Source organism: Strigops habroptila, chromosome 3, assembly GCF_004027225.2.
Source record: "Strigops habroptila isolate Jane chromosome 3, bStrHab1.2.pri, whole genome shotgun sequence".
Taxonomy (NCBI): domain Eukaryota; kingdom Metazoa; phylum Chordata; class Aves; order Psittaciformes; family Psittacidae; genus Strigops; species Strigops habroptila.
Window position 1 is genome coordinate 47,910,973 of NC_044279.2, and position 27,298 is coordinate 47,938,270.

At 38.4% G+C, this 27,298-nt stretch overlaps 1 long non-coding RNA gene across 1 annotated transcript in view; it reads right to left on the minus strand.

The window, feature by feature from the left end:
• The window catches only part of LOC115605827, a 94,431-nt gene that overhangs the window by 64,886 nt on the left and 2,247 nt on the right, over positions 1–27,298 (minus strand). The window contains exon 2 of the long non-coding RNA XR_003990738.1: positions 15,809–16,044. This is a non-coding gene — a long non-coding RNA (uncharacterized LOC115605827). The remainder of the gene's footprint in view (positions 1–15,808; positions 16,045–27,298) is intronic.

The following is a 27,298-nucleotide window of genomic DNA, read 5'->3' on the forward strand; positions in this document are numbered from 1 at the left end:
AGTAGAAAGTAGGTCAGACAAATGGGCACTGTCATGTAACTAGTTTCAATTTATGGGCATGTTGTTGTCTCTGTAGTACCATAGCAAGTTGTTGTTACAAATCCTTAGAAGTTTGTTTTAGCCTGAGAGGCTATTAGACTTGCTCAACTGGCAAAGGAGGCTTTCTGCAGGAATGTCATCTGGTTAAGTCAACAGAGCTCTGCCTGCAGAGCACAGCTTCCAAAATGAGGCTTCATTTTATATAACAAATTCTTCATCTTTTCCTGTTTATAATGGAAACACCATTAAATGCCTAAACAACTTAACAACTACAGTTTATTTTCTTTTCTCCCCTCACCTTTTCCCACACACTCCAACCCCAAAGTCTCAATCAGTCATTTTAGTTTTCAGTCATAGCCAGCACTGGATACACAAGCTTCACATACTGATATGCTTCATACAGCCATGTGACAGTGTCCCATCATGCAAAGAGGAGGGCACACCACACTGGGCAGTGCTAATGGCAGGGAGTGGGATTTACAGCTCTTTTAATTCTCCCAGTAAAGACACCACCAGTCAGTTACAGTGGCAAATAAAATACTCTGACAGAAGAGTGATTAAAGTTGACAATGGTCCTCCAAACTTCAGCAGTTTCCAACAGTGTTCACAGTTTTAGTGAATTAATGAATGGCAAGGCAAACAGTATCAGCTCAATTAGTTCTCTGGTCTGGTAAGGCCAGAATGACAGTTTTAATAGTTTGTTGTCAGATCACCTGTCAGAACAACTGTCTGTTGCTCTAGACTCCTGTTACATGTGTGAAACATGGTACAGTAAATAGCTGTAGGCTGGTACTTTGTTAGACCATATTATTACATATTACAGCAGCAACTTCAAGCAGTGCTTTAACTCTTGTCACAACAAAATTCTATTCAGATTTATTGGCTTAAAGAAAGTGGTACCCACTTTCTCTTGTTCTTAAAAAAAACTGAAACAAACCCAAACATAACACAGCACGACAGAAGTGCAGAGAAAAGGAAGTTCAGAGTGACTGTAAATATATCAGAGGTAAAATCTTAATGCCACTAAAATCCATGGCAGTTTTGCTGCTGCATTCCGTGAGACCAAAACTTAACTTCCATATGTTTGGTTTTGTGTTGCTCAGTGAAACTTGTAGATCAGATAATTGTCATCATTCCTCCCATCCATACGGAAGCCTCTTAAGTTGTGGCAGGCCAACAAATGGGAATATATTGTTAAATCTGGATCAGAAATGGGTAGAAGTCAAACTACAAATTTGTCCAATAATCTGTCCCATTCGCTTTGGAAAAAGTCTATAGGGAACTGGTTTTACTGACAGAATACACAGCAGCTTTTAAAGTGGATGAAACCTCTGGGAATGGGAAATTGGACCCCTTCCCATCTATATTCCACACATCATACCTAATGTAAAGGCTTACATTTCCTTCTGCCGATTTCCTGTAGATATATCCAAAACACCTATATTTGAACAAATTGTAAAATCTGGCCCTAAGAAATAGGATTTCTCCCCTTTTTTCAGAGGACACTGAAATTCCTACAGTGGCTACTACTTAGGATTTCTTGCTGTAAAAATGATATTACTTTAACTACTATGTGTGGGATACACCTGCCATGATGAATCTGTCTAGCCAGCTGGAAGTGAGGTGTCCATTCTCACCAGCTGTACAGGCATTCTGTACTATGGGAAGAAGTTCTGAGACTTGAACGGGGTAATTCCTCCTACCCTAAAATAGGTGTCTAAGAGGAATGAAACCTCTGGAGGGCAAATCAGCCCACTTGCTTTATGCTATTTGCTATAAAGGGAGTACTAACTTCTATCCTCTAAATGGCTAAAATTATATGTCAAGTATTTCATCCTAAGCCTTTACGTTTAGAGCATAAATCCAGGGTCTTTTCTCTTAAACTTCTTTTAGAAAATATTTTCTAAGCAGTTGTTGCTTTGACTAATCTCACTAACTCTTGGATTCGAATAACTCATGGATCCAAGTAAGGCCATGAAAATGAGTGCATTATTACCAAGTCTAAGAAAAACAGTTCTAATAGTGTTACGCTGCAACTAGTTTCCTATGCAACAGCAACTTCAAAATGTTCTGGCTCATAAACTCATGGCACACAACAGCTTTTGTATCTTATGCTTTATCATGACACACAGATATTTCTAGTTCGTTATATATGTAAGCATTCAATGTGAAAGCCTCAACAGCATTTGGGGGTATTCTCAAAACTTCCTGTTATCTCACAGCACTCATTCAGAAAACAGGGTCAAGTGTGAAAGTTGGCAAGAGACTTTCCTATTTCATAAGGTCATCCTAGCAGTTAATTTAGATTATTAGTTGTGTGCCTTCAGCAGCTATTAAGCTTTTGGTTGATAGTTTTTCAACACTGGCCACTTAGTGCTTCCTTCCTGAACACAAGTATTTTCACTATTCCAAGGCAACAAATATTATAGCCAGATCTCTTTAGAAAGTACATTGCTAGTGGCAAGAAATTTAATGAGTGCCACCGTCTTATAGTTAATAGCTTGTTTACTTTGCAGCAGTCACCAGTTCTATACATGTAACTCAAAACTTCATCCCAACCTTCTGTTTCTAATCACTAATGTTAATGGTATTGCTTTGCTAATACATTCAAAACTTAATTTCAGTCTCCGTTTAGTTTTATGCCGTTGGAACTTCCTTCCATAAAATTCCAGGCACAAATAATCACAAAATATGTTAGCTATGTTAAGTATTTCAAAGTTATAGTAGAAGACTAACAAAAAGAGAAGCCCATTCTGCTTGGTGCTACATAGTCTCATAGGGCATGCCTACATTTCCAGCAAGGCTTGACTGTATCATATGAAGGTATATATATTGACTGCAAGCCACGTAGCACTGAAGCTACAGAACTTGGCACAGACTGCAAAGTCTGCCTGAAAAGCAAATACAGAAAGTTAATCTGTGCTGAATTCTTTGCTACTGAGTCTATAGTGATAACAGTATTTGACTGATGTTAATTAGCTTAAGGCTAATTTAAGTATTTCTATGTGAGATGGAGTCATAATGTGATTGTTATGTAAATAGCTTTGTAGTAAGATATGGTACTTTCTTGTGGTTGACAGAATTAAAGAAAGGTAATGTCATGAAAAAACTGGGACAGAGAGAACCCAGGCGGCTTCCTTAATTTCCTGCTAAAAATGGCATCCACCTACTGATACAAACTGCCTGGCATGAGTACAGTGAACGAGTACAGAAACAGATCATTTCTAAACTTCAGTCTCTACATATTTCAGCAGCAGCATCCATGATTAGGACAGCCCAACATACCTTATTTTCTTTTATCAGCACAGTGTCAACTTCCTGTCAACTTGTCAGCTTCGCTTCCCAAATTCAACATCCCATTTCCTCAGTCTGAAAAACAACAATAACAGCAACTCAAAAGTTAGCAGAAGCAAGGGTGGTGATAGTATTAATGATGGATATTTACCATCTTATCAACTCACTTTACTGGTTACGAAAGCAAAGCAGTACACAGAAGAGTTATTTCTCTGAAAGTTCCACTTTTAATCTTTTCTGTCTACTGCTGATTACAGCTCCCCTCACATATCTGCACTGCTGGTTGCATAAGTCACTTGGAAGATATCAGACCTTCAGCATCAGAAAGTGGTGCCATCAGGCAATAGCTGACCACTAGGTTCGTATATATAGGTCTCTGTTACACCACTTCTGTTATACAGTCCTCTGAATTTCTTATTTCCATGCACAATTTTCTGATACAGTTAACTTCAATATACACTGCTTAGTTATCCAGCTCAGTCTGGGAACTGAAACATAAAACAAAGACCACAAACTTGTGAATACACAGTCAATTAAAAAATGTAACTTTTGAGGCTCTTTTGTTTCTTGATTTTTTTTGTCAAGTCTTTCAACTGACTCAAAAAGTGACAACCACTGACACTGTCATCAGACTCTACTGCTAAAATACTAACACCCCATCTTTGAAAAAGGAACCATAGAAAAGTAAAACTGAAAACATTTTCAAATTGACTGATTTAAAAGAACTATTCCAACAGGAAGTTCACAAACAGAACTCAGAAGGAAAAGCAAGTGAAAGAGAACAGACAACAAAAGATCAGAAAGTCACGTTATGTAATGTTTTGATTTAACAGTAGGTTAGCTAAATTTAGCACATACAAATCTGAATTTTCCAAGCTTTAAGATTTGAAAAAGTCACACTCTTTCCTCAGTACTGTCATGAAACGTCCTTTCAAATTAGTCCCTTCTTCACAGAAATATGGTGAAAATATGCTTTTATGTCTCTATCCAATGCTATTCTGTTGATGCAGGAACTCAAGAAGAGCAAGTGGAAGTACATCCAAATCCCTTATCAGGCAGAATAGAGGAATTCAAACAAGCACGTAGCAAACCCAGTATCCTAAGTACTAGTGAGACTTTGTGCTGGTTGCTTGGTTCTCATGAGTATGACAAATTCTCAGGCAAGTCCTATAGAGTGAAAACATGGTATTTAATGTCTAAACATACCATTCTAATGTTTAGGTCTAGAAATTAGACATAAACGTTTCATACAAAGGAGCTCAAATTTAGGAGCTCATACTCAGATACTGTTTTCAAAATATGCATAGCAAAGTCCTTGAAAGTCTAGTATACAATCTGCCTGCAGAGACTCCCCTGTATTGCCACACTAACTCAGTAGGCTGTCCAGGAAGAAAAAGCCTTATTTGGTCATTAAGGTTTCAAACTTGCTCCTAATCCCATAGTCTTAGCTTCCTCTGACTTCTGCTTGGAACTGAAACAGATTAAAAGCCCCTAAAAATCAGCTGTAACAAGGCTCAGCCATGAATGGAGTGGCTATGTTCAACTCCCTCTCTGAAACTGCTGAAGTAGTCTAACACCAGATGACCAAGTTACATAATTTCACAATAAATACTGTGTGCTTTTAAGTTATTTTGTCATTTGAAGTCCTTAATGACAGCGGAGAGGAAAGGAAGCAGGACATAAAATAGTGAGACTGTTAGAATTAGCATTCCAAAACAATGAACTTATGCCAAAATCCCAAGACTGCTAGAGAAGTTGAGAGCTCTTTAAAATATATTTCGGGATTGGTTGCCTTCTGGTTCGATCTTTCAGGTTTGCATTTTCTGTAATTACAAGCGCTTGAAACTTTCCATCTTAAACATGGGATTTAATATCTAAGTCCAGGAGCCAAGGCTTTAGAAATACACATAACAGTTTGAGATTTGGCATAATGCACATTACTGCAACTGTCATCACTGCATCTTCTTCCTGCAAGGAACTTACGTGTCTCTACTACCATTCTCCATTCTCAGAAATCTACTTTCACTCAACCACCCCTCTGTTTCCAGAATCTCAGAAGTGAAGAGCTATCAGCAGTTTTCTAAGAAAATAGAAGAAAACACAGAAGATGCCTTCAAGAAGTGAAATCCAGTGCTTCAGAAACTAACCAGGGCACATGGTGGCTGTTCATACTCTGGAAACAGAGGTGATCAGCCAGTAGCATCTTATAGAGTGAAGTCCACTTCCCTAATAAGCTCGAAAAAAATGAACCCAGGAAGAGGGGTTGAAAGGCTGAAAACCTTAGGCACAAATGAATTCAACACTTTATTCTGGAACAGTCATCAAACAATAAAGAACTCTTAAGCAGGAAAAATAACTCAGCCATCACAAGTCTGTGTTCATTCCTGCTCCACTTCCATTCCCCCCAAAAACACCAGGGGCAAAAAGCTAGGAAAGTTAAAACAGTTCCCCCAAGCAGCATAAGTTCCCTCTTGGCCTGCTGCCATTACAGTAAAATGCAACCTATTATAACGAACTTACTTTAGTCAGCTATGGCACAGGCTCTTAGGAGCTGAAAGAGTGATCTCAGGCCTCCTTTAAAATCAATGGAGAAAACAGGCATTTAATGAGTGATTCATCTGTTTTATTTTACACAGTGACATTGGGATGAGATAAATTGTGCTGCAAAATTGAAAAAACAAGCCCTAGAAATGGCTGTTTCCCTCCACACACAATAAATGCAGTCCAGATGAGGAATTGTCTGTATTTAGTAGGATGAATCCCACCCAGTAAGCCTGTGGCATACATTCACTCCTCTCAGAGACCTTTTGTTATAGCTGTTACAGTTTCCATTATTTCCAGACTACTGGGCAACCAGTGTTCCTCTATGATGAGCTCTAAAGGGACAGTGGAATCACAGCTATTCAAAGCTATTCTAGGATTTCTAAGTTACCAGGTCCTACTGTGTGGACTGACATGGACCTGTAGGGTACACCTTACCATGTAGCATACTCTACATGTAGAATACTGGGAAATAAATAAATCAGAGCAGCTCTCTTTTTTAAACTAGGAACATAAACTCCCTCCTGTTGCAGAGTCTTATAACAAAAACTGAAAGACTGAAAACGGCATTAATATATACTGCAATTTTCAAAGGGAAAGAAAAAAAAAAAGAATACTAAGCTGCATTCTCAATCAGAAAATCAAAACACTCACAACCCAGACTGGACACATAGCATGAAAAATAATTCCCTTCAGCTAAAGACCTACATCATCTTCCTTGTTCCACTTTATAGCAGTATTGAATACCAATGGAGAAGACCTGCTATGGATCTTCATACTCAGAAGCAGCTATAGATGCCAGGGCCAGCACTTTGCACTGCCTATATTGTAAGTTAAGCTTGATAAAGGTCTATTTTATAAAAATCCAGCTTTATGTTGCTCTGTATTAGGTGGAAATTCCCCAAAATTAATTTCTAAAATAATTTCTGCAAGTGTGGCAACAAAACCGATCACTGTCTGGTTAGTGCATTACACCACAATGCTCTCTTTTATGCTCCTTCAAACAACTGGTACATATGGCAGATGGCGCTGGCATTTCTCTGACTTTAACAGTTGGTACAAACACCTTATTTCTCTACCTGAACAAGCCCACAAGGGACAGGATAGTTACAGCAGTTATGTAGTATACAACATGTGGCATTCACCATCAGAACCATTTCGTCTGTAGAAAACCAGATTTCCCATTACACATTATTGGTATTTGGTGTTCCTTCATCCTGGGCATCTTGGCTCTGCTTACAGAACAAAGTCTTGCCTATCCTACAACAGATAGGATCACTCCACTCACCAGTACAGTTTTGCTATTTTATAGATGGCTTCGAGTACCAAGTTCAGTTTGGGACTCCCCAGCACAAGAAAGACATTGATGTGCTGGAGTCCAGCAGAAGGCTACCAAGTTGTCTGGGAGCTGAAGCACATGATGTACACAGAGAGGATGGAAGCATCCATTTGGATGGAAGAGAGGGAAAGGGGAGGAAGAGAGCATTTAACCATTCTTTAGAAGAGAAGACTTAAAGGAGACCTGATAGCTCTCTACAACTGCCTCATTGGAGGATACAAGGAAGATGGAGCCAGACTCTTCTCAGAAACGCACAGCAATGGGAGGCAATAGACACAAGCTGAATAGGAGAAATTCCAACTAGATATAAGAAAGTAGTCAAAAAATGGTTGCCCAGAGAGGCTGCAGAATCTATGTCCTTGAAGGACTCAGGGCCCTGAGAAACTTGATCCTGTTGAACCTGCTTTGTGCAAGGGATAAGACTATGCGACCTTCCAGAGGTCTCTTCCAACCTAAATAATTTTATAATTCTATGATGGGAATGGGGAAAGGTGTGGAGAATACTAAATACAGCCTTGTTGAGGAAGCAGTTTCTGTGGCTTTAATGCACAGCTCCCTGCGTTCCTGAAGGATACTCACTCAGCATTCAATATTCAAAAGCAGCCTCCACTAGTTGCATGCCAAGTAACAGCGTGTTAGTATAGTTGGCTCTACACATAGACACCTCAGACTGCTCACAAAACCTGTCACCCTTCACAGCAAGCAATGATACAGCTGTCCTAAGGACAAAGAACCATCTTATCCACACAGACAACTGAATTAGCCAGACACATAGCCTCCCCACGTAGGGTAAGGACACTCCTGAATGAGCTTTAAAGCTCCAGCACTACCCAATATTTTTCCTGCTGGAGAATCAGCTGTTTTCATGCATCCCCAGATTCAACAATAATGACACCCTAACAAGTGCAGAATGAATAGCTAGTGCATTTGGCTTCAAGATGAGTACTATACAGCATTATAGACACAGTTACCAAAATCCTCTTACATACTATGTATATTTTGCCAATACGATCTGAAGCCATGAAGAAATATATTGCCAACAGAAGCAGCCAAATGTGAATGCATTCTGCCAAAAAAATTTGCTAGCTGCACTATGCCAACAGATTGTTTGCCAGCTAGGTCTCCTCATGCAGAAAAGGGCATGGATTTCCACTGTCTTTCAGGCTGTCTGTCAGATTCCAGTATTAAGTAACTGGATTAACATTTTGCAAGCAACAAGGTGACACTGGTTATCTTCATATCTGTTTTTAGTCACTAGTCAGTAATAGTCAACATGTCAATTTACACCATCACCTACACTGAACCATGTAAATACAAGGCTGCAAATATCTGGGAGGGCTTCATGAGATGATGTTAAACTCCGTAACTGTGGATTTGCTTGTGAAGTCTGTGAGGTTTCATATGCTGCTACAGACATTACAGCATGTACAGCAGACACCATCCAGAAGTAGCTTTACAGGCTGTGCATTAGTACAAATCAAAAGGACAGATACAATGTGCTACCAAAAAATGGCAAGTCATTGTTTATGTTTCACACTACAGTTTTGCCTTTTGCAGTTTCAACAATAAAACTACCTTGCTAGAAAACTAAGTGGTGATTCAGAGTATCTGAAAATTCTCTGAAAGATGTTTTTGCTGCTGTTTACTAATCCAATGAACGAGGAACTTTGTGGGAATGTACTGATTCTGATTTAACTTTTTTGAAGGGTCTGAAAGTCTATCCAAAGAAAAAGAAAAAGAATAACCTAAGCACAATTTGGTGCTGAACCACACAAAAGATTCGGATGAAACATCTGATCTGACATTTTCCCACAACATTTAATGGCCAACATTTAATTCATCAGAAATGTTTTGTGTCTTAGGCTTTTTCTATCTTTAAGAGAAAATCCAAACACTAGAAAGTAGTTTAAGTGTTTAGGTTTTTAATAGGAACTTTATTAATGAAAACGTACAGGAGAGAAGATAATGTAATTGCTGTCAAACCAACAAGTTAGCACAAGGAAGCTACAGTTATCCTGGAATCCTCCCTGCAGAAAATATAGTACATTGATGAACCTGTAACAGTTTTGGCTACATCTTCTTTAGCATATTCATAGCAAGACACCTATAGCAAAACAAACAAATTAACTAAACCTTCTGTCAAATAAAATACTCTAGCAGATCATCTTCACTCCCTCAGGAAAGGATGAGAGAGATCAAGTACAGTCAGATGTGTAAGCAGACTACCCAAAGGACAACAGGATGGGACTCATAGAGTGTGATGATATATATAGACTAAAATGTGGGCTCTGTTGAAATAACCAAAGAGCCAATGCCTGCCTTAAAGCAGCAATGGGGTTTGTATGCAAAGAGAAATAAGAAACTAATCAATTTCAGACTCCATTTCTTATGCCTACACTAGCGTACATGCAAAACCACAAGAATTTCATGATATCCACCAGAAATATTTGTAACAATGTCATAAAAAAGTTGACCTTGCAAGCCACATGAGCAAAATCAATCATTTGTTCTCTGTGGTAAACATTGCACAGTATTTACAATTAGCATTAATACAGATTTATGAGAACCACTGCTATCCTGTAAAATTCATACTGGAGAGACATTCAATAGTGAAATGGTTCCATACAGCTGAATTACAGTTAATGATACCCACTGCAATGAATTCCACTTAGATGTTCTCTATTCAGTATCCTAAAGCTAGGAAAGCTCTCACCTTACCAAATCTGTCCTGATTTAGATCCCATCAGTAAATAAATCAAGTTAATCAAGACCATTAGGAGAAAAAGGAGGAGGAAAACAACTGCTGCTTAGAGAAACTACAGTCTACCACCTCTAAGGCAGCGAGATGTTTCCGGAATCCATTTTCATAATGTGGCAGAAGAAATTCTGCTCATTTTAGGAAAAAATCTGAAAGAACATATTTCCAGAGTGCACTGGCTGAGGCTAAAAGTGAGATGGATTTCCTCGGTAGCAAGCTTGTCAAAGATGAGAGTGAACCTCATGACTGCCTTGAAGCCATTCAATAACTGGTGAGGAAACACTGGGTGTCCACCACCAAACTGCCTAGAGAGACCATTTACACACATCAAATTTCTGAAGGTAACAATATAGTCTGTAGCCCTGAAAGGTTAAGTAATTCCCGGAAAATCTTCTCATTCCTAAAGGGATAATTCAAACTTAATGAGGAAATTTACCAAACACCATTTGCCTTCTGCACATCTTAGTTCAGCATAAGAAAACAACCTCTAAGTTCCAGTCCAAGTTTCAAGTTGTAACAAACTAACATTTTAGAGAAAGTTTCTATTCCTATTATTCAATATCCTTCTTTTAAATGCTTGTACAGATTATTAGGTGAACTCTTGCAAAGGCCCTGGGTAATTAGCAAATATGTTTATGGAAATACTATAGTTAAAATGTAAATTAAATCATGTTTGTAATCTAAAGCCTTTCATTATAAAGCATGTTTACAATTTAAAGCCTTTCAGAAACCATGTCATTTTACAAGTTAGTGAGAGCTTTGCTTTTGACTTTAATGGTTATAGAATTGGTTCATCTTGACATGAGTTAAAACATCTTTCTTTTAAGGGATCTGTTATGGATGCACACATACCCAGTAATACTTGCACCTCCACTGAAATAATTTTCCTTTAAAAAGTAGTTACCACACAGTCATGTGGTACCATATATAAAAATACCATCAAAGTTAGTATATTGTAAGTCAGCCCTCTGACTCTTCAAATCTTTGAGCTTTGGTGTAGTTCTGGTTGAAAAATGTAGCTATTCAAGTTTTGTGTTGTTCAGATCAACAGATATAGATATTCTTCCCACCTACTTATTCTCCCACTTTAACACTGTTGTGAGGAGGTATTTCTGATATCCAGAGAGAATCTGGTCTACAGTCCTCTTGAATCTCAATACTCCAAAAGACATTTTCAGATAATTATTATAGATTAATCTTTTTGCAATGTGTGCTGTTCATGGTTTCACCTATGCCCCACCAACAGGTCAGTTTGGAAAATCACTTCTCTAACCAGTATTTCTGGGGCACCTTCCCAGATTTTAGGATAAATGTTAAGACTACACTCCAGCCAGGTCTAGCTATAGGCTAGTTGGGTAACAGGGGAGTTCAGCTATGAATTCAGATACTTTTATTTATTGAGATTATTGCTTTAAAACAGGTGGTTCAAACTAAAGAATTAACAGAATGACTCGGTAAACCAGAATTCAATCAGATCAATTAAAAAAATAGTATTCCTGCGGTACATAACATGCAAAAAAATTAAACATTTTATCACTTAAATGTTAGCAATAACTAGTATATTAAATTGAAGGTAACCTATAACCGCTCTGGCTGCAGGAAGTAGTTTTCCCTTATGGCCTTATTAAACTCCAAATAGGAAATGTAGGATGGATGGGAGAAGGATATTTTGGAGATTTCTTGGGGATAATGTCATTTTAAAGCTCTACCTCCCCTGAAATACTATTTAGAGAATAAAACAAGCAGGTGCAGGTTAAGATGAGATTGAGAAAACTAGTGTGGTATTCCTTCAGCATGTTTTCTGACCTGCGGGGGGAGTATAGTGATGGCTTGGGTAAGCCATGGGAATTCTTCCTTGCTGAATAGTATGTGCATTAGCATTGTCTTGAGTAGACAGTCCTTGTCATATACGAACTTTGATAATCAAGGCTAAGCTTATCTTTTGGGTAATTATCTTTCCCTCCCCACCCTCCCATGGCCCCCCCTTAATCAGAAGCATTTCTGTGATGGTGTGCTATCACTTCTCATTTACGCCTCTTGTGACTGAGACAAGCTAAGGGCTAACTCTGGCTTAATTAATGTTTTTAAGTGCTATTCTGAGCGCAGACTGAAAGTTTTCTCAGAGCCTACGGGCCACCCCTCTTGGTTAAGCTTTTAAGGGAACAGGTTGTCATAATACGTATCTGCACTGCTGCCAACTAAAAGCCTGTTTAGGCCGCAAGACATCAAGGTCAGGATGATGTAATTTGAGCATCTGAACAGCCTCAACCGCATTTTTTAACTCTTCTTAGAAGGAGTGTCTGAGACTGGCTTTTCTTCCAACATTAAGTATCTCATTTGGAAGGACCTATTTTTATTGAAGGATAGCCTGTATGTCTGAGAACTACTAAAATTGTTTTCTAGCTTTAAAAGGAGTATCTATGTAAACTTCACTAAAACTGCATGTGTTACAAAACACTTATAAAGTAAATTGAGAAGCTCTTTTTCTTAAAATACAATAGAGTAAGCTTGAAACATTGTTCAAATTATACAGAAAGCCTGTTTTAAAATGGCATACTGCATACAGCTGTACTGCTTTAATTGTGCTTTGGAAAGATGAACAGCATAGTTAACACCTGTTCATGCCTCGTGGTATGGCATTTGAAACTGGCAGCACCAGGTTCTCTAAAAAGCCAAGCTCTAGTTTGCTTTCTAATTAAAACACTTTGGTAAAACTTAAAAAATCTGGATCATCTACTAACATTGATCCACACCACCTCTGACAGAAAAGGATGAAATATGCTCATTGTGGAATGATTACATTTTCTGTAGTTAAGATAGTACTTTATTTGGTGTTTTCTTAGAAGAGAACTTAAACCTGGAAATATGACTTCAGTGTCATCAGTAGATCACAGTTAATACAGGAAGGAGTACAGGACACTCATACCCTGGTTTTGAACTGCCTGCAGAATCAAATATAACTCGGCATTATTGATCTACTCACTTTGACTTCACTACAGTCATTCCCTCCTATCACACAATTTCTCTTTCTATAATTTAAATGTTCAGGAATTCTGTTTCCAGAAGTCAGCTTTATCCACTGGACAGATAAAGCATCCTTTTATGGTGCAAATGGCAGCTATGACAGCGTACAAAACACAGCTGGGAAAAGGGGCATTGATTTTTTTTTTTATTTATTTATTTTTCACCACACTCAACTGCTGGAAACAGCCTAACACCAATAACAGTGATCAACTTTTTGTATATACTAAAAGCAATTTGTTCTAGCTGTAATATATAATTTTATTAACAAACTCTATTCTATACATTTCTATATCAACACTTTAAAGGCAACAGCAGTTGGTATACAAGCTGTTGTATAAATTACACTAGATAATTTGTGGAATCAGTCTGTTCAGTTCTTGCTCTGAAAAACAGAAGGATCTTTACTTTTATTTTTACCAGGGTTTTATTTCTGGTTGCCACATCTCTCCTACCCTCATTACTTTCCTTATGTTATTCCACTTTGCCTAAGTGCTATTAACAGTCATTTTTTGGCAACTTATTGAAACTCTTTGCAATCTTTAGTAAGGCCTTTAACACTGCCTCTGTTTAACATCCTCATAGACAAGCTGACAATGTATGGGTTAGATCAGTGGACAGTGAGGTGGATTTAAAACAAGAGTGGCCAGGCCAAGAGGGTTGTGAACAGTCGCACAAAGTCCAGCTGGAGACAGGTCACTGGTGGTGTATCCCAAGGGTCAATATTGGGGCCAGTGCTGTCTAATACTCTCATTAATGACTTGTATGAAGGGAAAGAGCGTACCCTCAGCAAGTTCACAGACAGTACAAAACAGGTGCACTGTTTTCCACTGCTTTCCAGAGGGACCTCAACGAGGAAGAAGAAACGGGCAGAGAATAACCTCATGACATTCAGAAAAGGAAAATGTGAAGTCCTGCATCTGGGCATGAAAAATCCCAGGCTCCAGTACAGGCTGAGGGCAGAGTAGCTGGAAAGTAGCTCTGCAGAGAAGGGTGTTGGGGTCTTTCCACCCCACATGTTGACCACGAGCCGGTAATGTGCCCTTGGAGCAAGGAAGACCAAAAGCTCCCCGGGCTGCATTAGGAACAGCATTGCCAACAGGTCAAAGCAGGTGATCCTTCCCCTCTATCCAGCCCTGGTGATACACAGCTGGAGTGCTGGGTTCACTGCCAGGCTCCTGTCCTGGTTTAACCCCAGCCAGCAACTAAGCACCATGCAGGTGCTCACTCCCTCCATGATGGAATGGGGAAGAGAATCGGAAGGGTAAAAGTGCAAAAATTCATGGGTTGAGATAAAGATAGTTTAATAGGAAAAGCCACTTGTGCAAACAAAGCAAAACAAGGAATTCATTCACTGCTTCCCATGGGCAGGCAGGTGTTCAGCCATCTCCAGGAAAGCTCCAGGCTCCATCACGTGTAACAGTTACTTTGGAAGATAAATGCCATCACCCTGAACATCCTCCTCTTCCTTCTTCTCCCCCCAGCTTTATATGCTGAGCATGAGGCCATGTGGTCTGGAATATCCCTTTGGTCAGCCGGGGTCAGCTGTCCTGGCTGTGTCCCCTCTCAACTCCTTGTGCACCCCCAGCCTACTTGCTGGTGGGGAGGGGTGAGAGGCAGACTTGTGTCTTGGCTCTGTGAGCACTGCTCAGCAAAAGCTAAAACACCTCTGTATTACCAACACTGTTTTCAGCACAAGTCCAAAACAGAGCCCCGTACTAGGTAGTGTGAAAATTAACACTACCCCAGCCAAATCCAGCACAGCTCCCCAGTGCAAGACAGAGACTTATTGGAGTGCGTTCAGCAAAAGGCAACTTAGATGATTAAAGAGCTGAAGCATCTGACATGAGAAGCTGACAGAGCTGCAAGTGTTCGGCCTGGAGAAGAAAAGGCTCAGGGGGATCCTACACATATGTATAAATATCAGATAGGAGGGAACAAAGAAGAGGAAGACAGACTCATCTCAGTAGTGCCCAGAGACAGGGTAAGACGCAATGGGCAAAAATTAAAACACATGAAATTTCATCTGAACCAAAACCATTTTTCTACTCAGTGAGGGTGATCAAACCACAGATCAGGTTGCTAAGAAAGGTTGTAGAGTCTCCATCCTTGGACATATTCAAAACACAGCTGGACACAGCCCTAACTAACCTGTTCTGGCTGACCCTGCTTGAGCAGGGATTGGACTAGACAATCCCCAGACATTCCTTCCAACCTCAACCAGTCTGTGAATTCTAAAACAGAGATACTGCTAACATTTTCATTACCTTTTCTCTTTCTAATGCCTACATGGGAACACGATGGAAAATAATCACCTCAATCTCCAGGTTGTTGTCTTCTCAATGTTAAAGTGTTGCTTTCTTAAACTCATAGGTCCTAAATGAAGTTAGGGCTCCCATTCTCACACCTCCTACTTGAAGGTTAGGTGGTTTTAAAAACTTTGTTTTAGCCTAGTTCACACCCAGATGTTCTTATCCCCGCATTGTTCTGTCTAACTATATTTTCCCCTCCCATATATTTATAGAGACGTGGGCTTATTTAGTACATGAAAATAAAGCTTTTATGGGCTCTTACAATATACTGGCCATTCCCTCATAGCCTTTCCCTGCACCTGTTCCAGTTTTAATCCATCCTTCATGAACACACAGGAGCAGAATAGTACACAGTATTCCTCAAAAAAAAAAAAATAAAAATTAATGCCTTCCTCTCTCTTCTGTCTATTGTAAACATCTTCCTCACTCTTTGTAAGTAACATCTGATTACTCCTGACAGACTAAATGGGAGAAATAAATACAATAGAAGACTCAGGTGCTTACCTGCACTGTGCTTACCGTCTATACTACCATGGGTAACAGATGTGAGGCACCTTTCCGCATTCTCATAACAATCATAGGGCTATGTCACGCGGGCTGCACCCATTTCATTAAGATCTTGCTTCCAGGCAAAAACCAATTGAAGTCTTTTTATTACAGTTGTATTTCCACCCATGTGCATTCTCTGATGCTGCAGACCGATTTTCTCAGGAAACCTTCTGCAGCCTCTGTAAGATGTCCTGAAAAGTAGAAAGACTTTTTAGCCAAGAGAGGATCTGATTCAAGTTAGTTCAGCACATATCAAACTACTAGGCAGGGAGTAGGTGAGTTTGACTTGCTTTAAACAAACAGTAAACCTGCATTTTAAACCATGCCCATGAGGAAAAATTTCAAACTTGTTTTCTGCTTGTGCTTAGTTCTCTGAAAATACAAAAAAAAACCAAAACCAAAAACCCATCTGGGTTAAAATTTTCAAAAGTAGCAGAAGTGACTTAGACTCATCAGTTACTTATGAAAATGGGACTTCGAGACTTCGAAATTTCCATTCTAAGAAATTTTCTAAGTTAGAGAAGACACTGAAACAGAGCTTCCACAGTAGAGCAGGCCATTTGATCAGCCAAAAATAGCCATTAGCAAAGCAAATATAACTCTAAAGAGATGTAATCTGTTCAGAAGAACTTTGGAAGGTAGAAGGTGATGGAAGGAGGGGAAAAGCTAATGCAGAGATCACTTATAACTTATGATGCAAATGAAATATGACCCCATGGCATCTTGAAGCTTGGGATATATTTGCTCATGAGATACAAGCTCATCATCTTCTATATAGAGTTAGGACAGCCTTGTAATATTACATTTTTCTGCCCACCCTCCCTAAAATATTGAAGGTGAGGCAAGAGAGTTATAAATCAAAGTGGGAGAAATCATTCTCTCATACTAAGCAATCCACTGGCAGTTTTGTGCACTTTACTCCTATTCACAATTATATTGTTTTCAATAAAACTTTGTTTCTGTCTTGATGTTTATTGTGCCATTAATATGTGAAAGCTTATTTTCAAACCCCTATCACTATTATTCCATATCACATATGCTATATCACATAGCTTCCATTTAGAGAGAATATACAATGTGAAGAGTGGTGAGAGGTGATTTTTTTTGTTTGAAAGTAATAAATTCTACAGAACTAAAGAAAGCTGAAAAAATAATTCTCATTTTCTGTCTTTTGCAACCACAATTCCACCCTCAAGTATTTTACTGCTTAATTATGTATGTTTATAAGAAGGAAGCAAATGGCAATCCAATATTAGGTAGACTTACTGTAGCTAAAATTATACAGTATCAGTTCGCTGAGAATTTACCCTCAATTCATTAGCAAATCTTCCACGTATCTTGATATATATATACACATATACACTGCTACACATTCTCCTAGTTCTCAGGAAAATGGATTTGCCTCCCTTCTCGTGTATGATTTTTCATTGCTAGTCCATACAAATCCAGTCACTCTGAAGAAAGGGACACTTATCCTTAGCTTCAGATTATATTTTTAGAGTGTCAGTTAGAAAGATATACTAAAGCAGTAGCTCCCTTTTACTGGATAATAAACATAGCCCAACAGCTGAAAAGATATATTTACAATCTTTCACCAGAATCCTCCCAACCTCTTACTGCTAAGAAAAACAAGTGGGCCACTGCAGCATGTCCCAGAACTATTTTGGTATTGGGGGAAGTGCAAGTTCCAAAGCAGTGTGGAAAAATGCCCTGCCAGCTGCTCCCCTCTCATACAAATGTAGGCTTAAGTGTCTTCCCTGATCAAATAGTAGATGAAAGAACTTCCAGATAAGTTGCTTCTACATCATTAGTGCCACATCCACAGAGGTTTTAAGGTGTCTGAAGGCTCAAAGGTTCAGATGAATTGCTGCAAGCTAATAAAGTATTGCATCTCAGCTGACCTACGGAAATCAGCTGTGCAAGTCAACAAGAAAGCGCAGTGTAACTCACAGCAGCGCAGCTCCCTTCACTACGGAGCATGCTCACTCAAATTACTTGTGCCTGCCACATGTTAAGAGCAGGGAGCATACAGACCTACTGAGGCACAGTAACTTGTTACCTCACACCAACTGGCTCTGCTCTGAGTAACATTTGTATTTATAGATATAAATCAGCTTTCAAAGCTCTGGCACCAGAGAAGTCATTGGTGCTGTAACTCACCAATGAACTTAGCTGAGGGCCAGACGTTCTACTACTCTGTGTGCCAAGACCTTGGTTTAGCTGAGCATTTCATGGGCCCATCTCATGCCTACCGATCACAAGCTGTCAGGCCTGTGCTTTGTCTGCTAATCAACCCAACAGACAGGCATGTAGTACAAGTGCCACACCAAGACCAGATTAAAACACTGGGTATAACACAGACTTTCACTTAGAAGCACTACCAAAGCAGAAGGTTGCAGCCCCCACCTTATATGTGGCTATCTAGGGGCTGGCATACCCAGGGAAGAAGTAAGAGATTACTCAGCTGAGGGGACTCAAACCCAGATTCTTAAATTATTCTTGGAAGCATGAGGACATTGGCCATTTTAAAAGGGATTTATAATGGAGTTCATGCTTCTAAATAAAAGTTTAAAAACCTTGGGAAGCAAGCAGAAGTCAGATGCATGTGGATTTTTTCTAAATCTCATGAGCTCCTGGAACCTGATGCATATATGTGGCATTAATGACAATAATAAGTGCAACAATGACACTCATAATAGCTGACACAATGCGTGATGAAGCCAGTTTAGTCTGAAGATGAGGAAGACAAAGAAAAGAGTTGGGTTGTCTATATGAACTGCATATAAACACAGCTTCTTGGTCAAGCTGAGACCTAAAGCTAGACAGACATGGTCTGGCTGCTGATGCTGCAATGTTACTGCTTCCCTGTCAAGAAAACAGTCGTAAGATCGAGCTAGTAGCCATAAGATGCAACATGACCTCTTTCATCTTGACTAGTTTGTTTCTTCAAATTAATCTGTTTCATTACTTTAACTGTCTCCTCTTTCTTCAGAATGAGTGTCAGGCTACTTGTAAGTTTCAGTCAAAGGTAGGACTGAGGCTGACTTAGGCCAAAACTCATTAGTTAAAAGCAAAGTAGCACTGCAGAGGCTTTAGTTACCAGGTAGCACCAGGATACTGCCCAGATTTGTACAACTGAAGCCAAATTCAATGCTGTTGTAACATCAGTGCTGTTGCCTAGGTTAGCTAGATCAACATTTGCAAAGCAGTATCTATACATGTCGCTGTTACACCTTTAACTGTAATGTACATACATTCACAGTCACTTGTCATTAGTGCTCTGAACTCACACAGGCACTAAAATTAGCATTTTGCCTTCTCAACTGTTTGAGACATTAAACTTTTGTAAGTAGGCTAGGTTTTATTAGAAATTATAAATTATTAGATCACAGTTGAAAGGACATTGCAAAGGAGTAAATGACATGAAAAAGTGGAGAAACTATCAGTGTAAACTGTGCCAAACTTCCAAGACACAGTGAAGACTGCTATTCCAAGATGCTAGATATTCGCTATACCACATTTTGATTGCCTAACCTAATGATCCTCTGAACTCAAATTCTACTGAAATCTGAAGAGAAGCAGTTAAACCATGAGAAAGTTCTATTAGTCTGCCAAGGTAAATTTTCGCTTTTAACCTTTTTCTGAAAGCCATATATTACATCACAGCAATGTGTAATTTTACTTTGCAGTGCAGGTATACATTTAAGGTAAACTATAACATATTATACACACAATTTCCCCACCGAGAAGTTGTTCTCAAAAACATACTTTGGTGATTCAAGCATCCAGGAAAGAACCAAAGCTAATAAAAGGCTAAAACAGTCTTAAAATTTCTGGGATTTTCATCCCCTATTTAGTTTCATCTCTAATGCTTTTATAAGCAATAATCAAAAGTCTATGCCTCTAATCAAGGGGCAGATGGAAAGGGAAGAAACTACAAAAGAGCACAGCCACCTTCCTATCCCCTAATCCTGAGCACACATCCCATACAGAATGGCACTGCTGGAAGAGTTACTGCCTCTGTAACACCTTTCATACATCCACATCCATTATAATACAAATTTTCTCAATGGTCTGGGGTTTGTATTTGCCAACAAGTAAATTCTATCTTCAGTTTTCACTTCAGGATCGAAGGCAAAGGCTGGGAGCTCCTGCTACAACTTCCATCTGCTAAGCCTCTTGTGTGGGCAGCACAAGAAACTCTTCAAAGCAGACTGCAGCTCAGAAGATATTGATGGATATGTTTGCACAATGCAGTGACAGAAGATATAAACACTGAGCATGTTTTACATTTAATTTCAGAGCATGTGAACTGCCCCATCCAGAAGATGGGACACAAATATCAGAGTGGAAGTTGCAGACTCTGTGCCTGTCACCTCACCTTTGTAATAACTGTAGCTACAAAATATGCTGCCACACAGATTCAGGATTAAAACCTTTTCTTCTTTTTTTTTTTAAGAAGGGAAAGGGAAGAGAGGGACACTTAGATGCAATTGCACACAAACATAAAACAAGCAAAGAAACCCAAGAAACAAGCAGCTTTCCAAAGTATGGAACCATTCCCCTTCTTAAATATACATGCAAAATGCATGCCACTGATTGCAGAAAAACTATATTTTTAAGTTAAAAAGTGAGAAATGACATATATCATGCACTGAGACATCTGTGGCTGATGCAGGAATCAAAATAAAGAAAGACAACACACGAAAGCTGTGTGTTGTCTTTCCTTATTTAAGGAGTTCCAAAGACTCCTTAAGGAGTCTTTGCTGTGGGCTACTGTCAATGGAAAGCTCAACTTGACTGTCACAAAGAACAAGCTGTCAGCAAACCCATCGCTGATGGTGGTCTGAGGGCTGACTAGCATTGTTCAAACAATGGGTAGGACCAACATAAGAATGGAAGTGGAACCCAAAACGTGCTGGTTGATCCCATCCCATCCGTGGTTGCTCCCAATAACATTGTTACGCAGACTGGCCCGAAGTCAGACCCACATTTGCAAGTGCCCTTAAGCACCAAACTGCTATTGATTTCAATTGGAATCAGGCTCCTAAATGCTTGAGTCTCAGCTTTACCGCCTTTGCTCTCCAAAACAGTGAGCAGCTTTTGTACTACACTGTTTCTGCCTCAATATCTTTTCAGGAGAAAGGGGGGAAAATACATGCATGTCTTAAGCATGATTCATATTCTTTTGCAAGGAGATAACCACATGGCCAGCACAAAATGATATAGCAAGATATAGCATATCATTACATATGGCTTTTAATAGTAAGTGACAGCACTGGCTGGTTACCACTATATTATCATAACTCTTTCATAAACTCTGACAGCATAGTCCAGTATTAAGGAAATCACTGTTCTCCTTCTCTTTCTTTCAGGCATCTTTGAAAACTAGCTTTAAGGCTCTGCATTTGTGTTACGTATAACAGCTGTTTTATACACAAAATGTACCTGGGTATAGTTACCCAGGCTGTCAAGCAGTTTGATTGCATCAGTTTATAATAACACAGTGGAATGTATATAAGGTAACTCTCTTTACAGCTCTGTTCTGTTAGTGCTCAACCCCCCTTGCGAAAGGAAATGAGTGAAGAAAAAACAAAAAAAAAAAGCATAAGGCAGCTATTACCAAAATAAACACATACCACATCTTGTTCCAAACCCCTGCGTGCTACTCAAGTTACTTTAAGAGTAAAAAGAGTTAAAAAAGAATCAATTCCATTTATTGCCTCCTGGGTTTTTGGGTTGGGTATTTTTTTTTGTGTGCCTGCAATGGGACATCCTTTCTGGCGTTACAAAGATCTGATATTCATTAAAAAAATAAAAAGACAAGAAAAAAAGCAGCTGTGCTAAAAATCATGAATGTCAAAGAAAATTGAGAATGCTAGCACACGCTGAGTCTTGTTCCCCAGCATATTAGCAGAAATACATTCCAAAAACAGATTTTATCCTAAGAAACCCTGATTCAGAATAGAAATTCTTCTTGTCATGGAAACAAGAGAAACATGAAAAATAATAACCAATACTTATATTACTTTTAATACTCAAAGTCTTATATGGTTTATGGACATACCACCATAGACACCACTTATTTTTGCATGTCGGTGTCATCACAGATCTTCAGCAGTGACAGCCGACTAACAGTTTATCTCCTTTTGTATAAATGAGACATAGCTACTGGTCAGACTACCCAGCTCCCGAGAACAAACAGGGGGAAAAAAAAAAATCTTTCTTTCTAGGACAAGGACTTGAAAAAGGAGGACTTAAATGTCATCTGGTCCTTTCCTTTAGTCCAAAGCAGGACTGGTAGGATTTAAACTGTATTTTGTCATTTTTTAGTCCATACCCATAGAAAAACCCGTATCCGACGACTAGAAGATACAAGTGAAACCAAACCTCCCCCATCCCAGAAGAGGTTTCCACTCTGCAAATTAATTGTGGAAAAAAAATATAAAGAGTGATACTCTGAGTTGCATTTGAATTACATGGTTTGATCTGTAGGAAGTTATTGTAAACTCAGTGTTGTGCCTTGAAAGTGACGCTTTTAGTACGAAAATTCCTGAACAGAGGAATGCCTTACCATTGGCTTACAATAATTTGGTATACTGAAAGCACATCAGAACGCTTAACAACCACCTCATATAACAATGCAGAAAAAATACCTGCTTTATTTTCTGCACCTATGAGAAATGCTGTACCTGTACCAAATGATACAGGTATCATTAGACACATAAACTGACACGTCCATTTGCAGGTAACCGAATACTCCTTTCTCACCAAGGAATAATGGGAATTAACATTGTTTAAACTAACAGATGATGGAAATGTCATCTAAGTAATTGGATGCTTTGCGTTCTGACTGAAGACAGTGTGATTTTAAACCATATGTACAATGTGTGGAAGGAACTTGTTTTCCTTCTGAACAGATTTATATTTCCTTAACGCAACTCTACAGATTACTTCTATATAACAAAAATCCCAGATAATTAAAAAAAATAAAATAAAGTTAAGCACATTTTCGGAGGCATTCTCCTGTTTAGTCATCACTAGGAACAAAATGTTGGCTCTTTGTTAAGGAGGAAATATGACAAATAACATATGCAAGGAGGTTCCCAAAAAGGTAGCCAGCAGCAGCAGAAAACATGCTTTCACTGATGCAAAGACTAAAATCTTAATTCAGATGGGCAAATCAAACACCATTTTTACTAGCTGCAGCTAGGGTGCACCATGAAAGCATTTGTGTTCTTTGGGGGACTTTTTTGCCCAACATATATGCCTTTCCCTTTCTGTTGGATTCTTTTTCTCGATCCTCACTCTTGTTACTTTAGTTTTCAGAAATTCTTTCTGTAGTTCCACTTCACCTTACTTTCAGATCAGCCTAGATCTCTCTGCCTACATGTTCTCAAACGACAACCATTTTGTCCTAGAAGACAGCTGAGAAGCAACAGCTTAAAAAAACCCCACAAAAACAAAAACAAAAAAAGGAACAACAACAAAAAGCTAACTTGCAACTATATCAGTCTTCTTTTGCAGGCAATTTGAGATGTTTCCACTGCTAAAAGAGCAGGGGTGGGGGTGAACTTCTTAAAGGAAAGTTTAACGTTTTTGTATATTATTTCAAAACAAAATTAAAATTGATAGTGTTAATTTTACATTGCAAAATAATTATTATGGATTTACACAGGCCAGTCCTAAGTTTCTCTTAAGTCTCCTTTAAGAGAACTTAAAGAGATAGGGGTTTTAGGACACAATCTACAAACTTAGTTTGCGGCACACTAGCTGTACAGTACAGGAAAGACTGCTGACCATGAAGCAAATTTTGCTCCCAAATTAGTGAGTTGCCTTGATGTATGTCAAAATCTTACTTCTATTGTCAGTTTATGCTGAACTTCAGTTGATGAGTCGTATCTTTGCATTCACTTTTCTCCTAAATATTTCTTTCATAAAGCATTACTCAAAAAGAAAATAAGTGAAAGGACAGCTCCTTTATATTATTTTACATTTGAAATTGCCTTTAGTATTTTAAGAGTAACCACTCAGAAATACAATGAGGTGATGTACTGTACATGAAGTTAAAGTCTGACAAGGTGGCAAATCCTCAGTAGCTATAGACATGAAAGATGTCTTCCAATATCTGCCAAGAGAGCATTATGATTGCATCTGTAGAACTATAGTCTCTAGCATAAGCACGAATATTACAGTACCTTTAGAAATGAGTCCACTGAAGTAATTTCTCTGCATGAGTCAAAATGACTGTAACAGGGAAGTTGGTAAAATAATTAATCCTGCTTTAAAATAAACTAACATCTCTGTATAATGAGTGTACATTACATTTAAAAAATATTTAGGATGGCTGGTGTCAGTAAGAATTTTTAATCTGTATAGTAAAGCACTTGTACTACATGTTCATTCTTTGCATTTAGACTTTATTATATGAGGTCTGCACGTTGAGTTCAACTGAGGACAAACCGACTGGCAGACATTACTTCACAGTTAAATGGGACTGCTCCACTGTTGTTGAACCAGGAAAGCGTAAAACCGGAGTCCACATAATAGAATTAGTATGCAATTTAGCAGTGTTCCAGGATGAAATGGCTTTATGGTCTCTAATACTGGCGCAATGCTTACACATCAAACTCACGGCACTCTTACCAAGCATAATCCCAACTCTACAATTGGATCTATTCAGGCCAGTTTCACACAGATGAAGTCCCAAAAGACTTTATCAGACCTTTGTGAATGTCCATCTGGCAGCAGCCTAGATATGAATATGACACAAAACTGATACAAAGGAGAGAATGCTTCCCAAGCAGCGGCTGGGGGGAGGAGGTGAAGAGAAAAGATAAAAGGAAATGTCATTGGGATAATCAGAGAAAATCAGAAAAGGAAGGAGGTGTAAAGGCTAAAACACATACTCAGCACTTATATTATGGAATTTTAAGTCACATGTTCAGATTTCATTTATTTTACTGGACTCTGGTGCAACTTACAATGCATGTCTAAAATTATCTGCACTTCTGTCAACAGTTTTGGTCCTAGTATCAGGCAAAAACTAGCACCCAGTTGCAAAGTCCAAGTATCCAATTGCAAAATCTGCTTCCAGCCACATTCCAAGGCAAGTATCTTGCCTCTAATAGATGATTTCTAAAGATATGTCACCACTTCGAATAGCAACAAATTTACAATTGCAAATACAACTGACCTTTTAGCATTTCCATAATCAGGATATGAATTGTGAAGCCTATGCCTTCTAACCATCTAAACTTGATTCATCCTCAGTCAAATCCTAAACCCTATTCCAAACTTAATTCAGACCATACTATCTTAATTTCTTTTAAAACTCAAAACAAGACCTGTAGTAAAACAGGTCATTCTTACAAATTTCCTGCTAATACTAGCAATCCACGGAGTACGTTTAATCCATGAGACCTTTAGTCTCTCCCTAGGATGAGTCTTCATTATTCAGGCAGAGGACAGGTGTGCCAAACAATGAACCACAGAAATCAGGTCCATAATTGCCATTAGACAAAAGAAAAGTTTTTGACACATTTTATGTTCCCAATAATGCATTGCCATTGTCAGAATTTTCTCTTATATAAAGATGCTTTATCTAAAATCTAAAAATAGAAATGGTAAGGCTCAGGAAATAGTATAATAATCAAAAGAAGCCTCATCCTTTTACAACTTTGGCCTTTTACATCTTGTGAGAAATGTTAACACTGGTTACAAAACTAAAATAAAAAATAAAGTGTTCCCTAAATTCTTGTCCTAGAGTTGGACTTTAGTATAGAATTTATATAAATGTAGCTTAAGGACCAAGATACACTATCTTTTAAGAAACTTTACAGGTTTTTTTCACCTATCCTTGCCCACTCATTCCAAAGAATCTATTTTAATTTAATCAATCAGAAATGTTACTCATTTATTATTCATTTATCCCAGTAAAAGCAATATTAAAATATGTATTTAATGGAAAATTAAGCTTTTAAAACCAAATTTTAGTACTGATAACGTGCATAACACTGTTGAAACTTTGTAAGCTCTCTACATTCCCATTTGATCTCTTGAGAAAGAGATGAACTCAGCACCAGCCCTGAAAAATCACGTACATGCTCACACAAATATGGAAGCCTTGAGATAAAACTGAAAATTATATTTTAGGAAAACTTACGACAAATTTGGAGCTATAATGTCATAAATCAACTAAGATTATGTGAACATTTCTATCTAATTTGGTCAGCGAGGTAAATTTATAAAGCTTCCACAAGCATGGTGGAGATTTGGAATGGAGTATGCTGCATTAATTATTTAACTTAATATGACAACAAATGAAGCAATATAGTAAAAGTAAAGCAGCCCTCAGATAACTGAAGAGACAACTGCAATACAATAGCCACAAGCTGAAGAGACACAGTCTATCAATACTAGCAACAGACCAACCAGAAAAAAACTGAAATGATAACAAGACTTTTCTTCCAGAGAAAGTCTTAATCACTGCAGTAGAAAACACTTTTTTTCTGTGGAGGAGTCCAAAAGAGCTGGATTTGTTCCCAAATTCAGGAAATAGTGAACTTTAATAGAACAACGGACAAACTAACTCACTGAGGTTCAACTTTATAAGCTGTAACAATGCAGAAGGTATTAATTTACAGCATACTTACACTAAACACCACTCCCATCAATATTTTAACAGTTGTCATCAAGCAAACAGTAAAATCAGAGCCTCATTACACTGAAAGATGTGAAGCTGTTAACACACATCTTAGTAAGAAGTTGCATTTCAGAATCAAACACCCTAAGGCTTTGATTTGAAATTGCCCACACTTGTTGTCTCTCAGGACATAGTTCAGTAACCATTTTCCCAGCTTCTATTGGGAACAAGCAATAGTTATGATAATGCACTAACTAACGCCCAATTTACCAACTTTGGGAGGAACTCCAGAAGGAAAACTTAGTTTTATTCAGTATAACTGGGTTTTGGGTTTTTTTTCATTTATCTTCCTAAAATTTGGGAGAAAGGTTTTGTATTACTATTAAGAAAAACTATAGTGCTAGTGAATGCATTCGCAAGACTGCCTGCTTACATATACTGGACTCCTTTCATACTAGTTGTATGAGGGGAAAAAACCCAAATCTTTACAAAAAGATAAACAGACAAGTTTCAACACATACTTATCAAAACATGCAATACAAATGTTAATATATTAAATTTAAATAATAAATATTGATTGTGCCATAGAGAAAAACACTCAGAGCACTGGTCAGAGAAACAACTAGAAGTTCCCTTCTTGGCTGTTCCTAAGTTGGGTCTCAGTGCTTCAACCATCTGTCTATTCTGATAAACTTTCTCAAGTATCAATTCTATTTTCATAAGAACTGACAACAGTTGGCAAAAAAAAATACAATTCCTCATTAAAACATTCTTTTCTAAGGGGGGTGGGAGGGGAAATA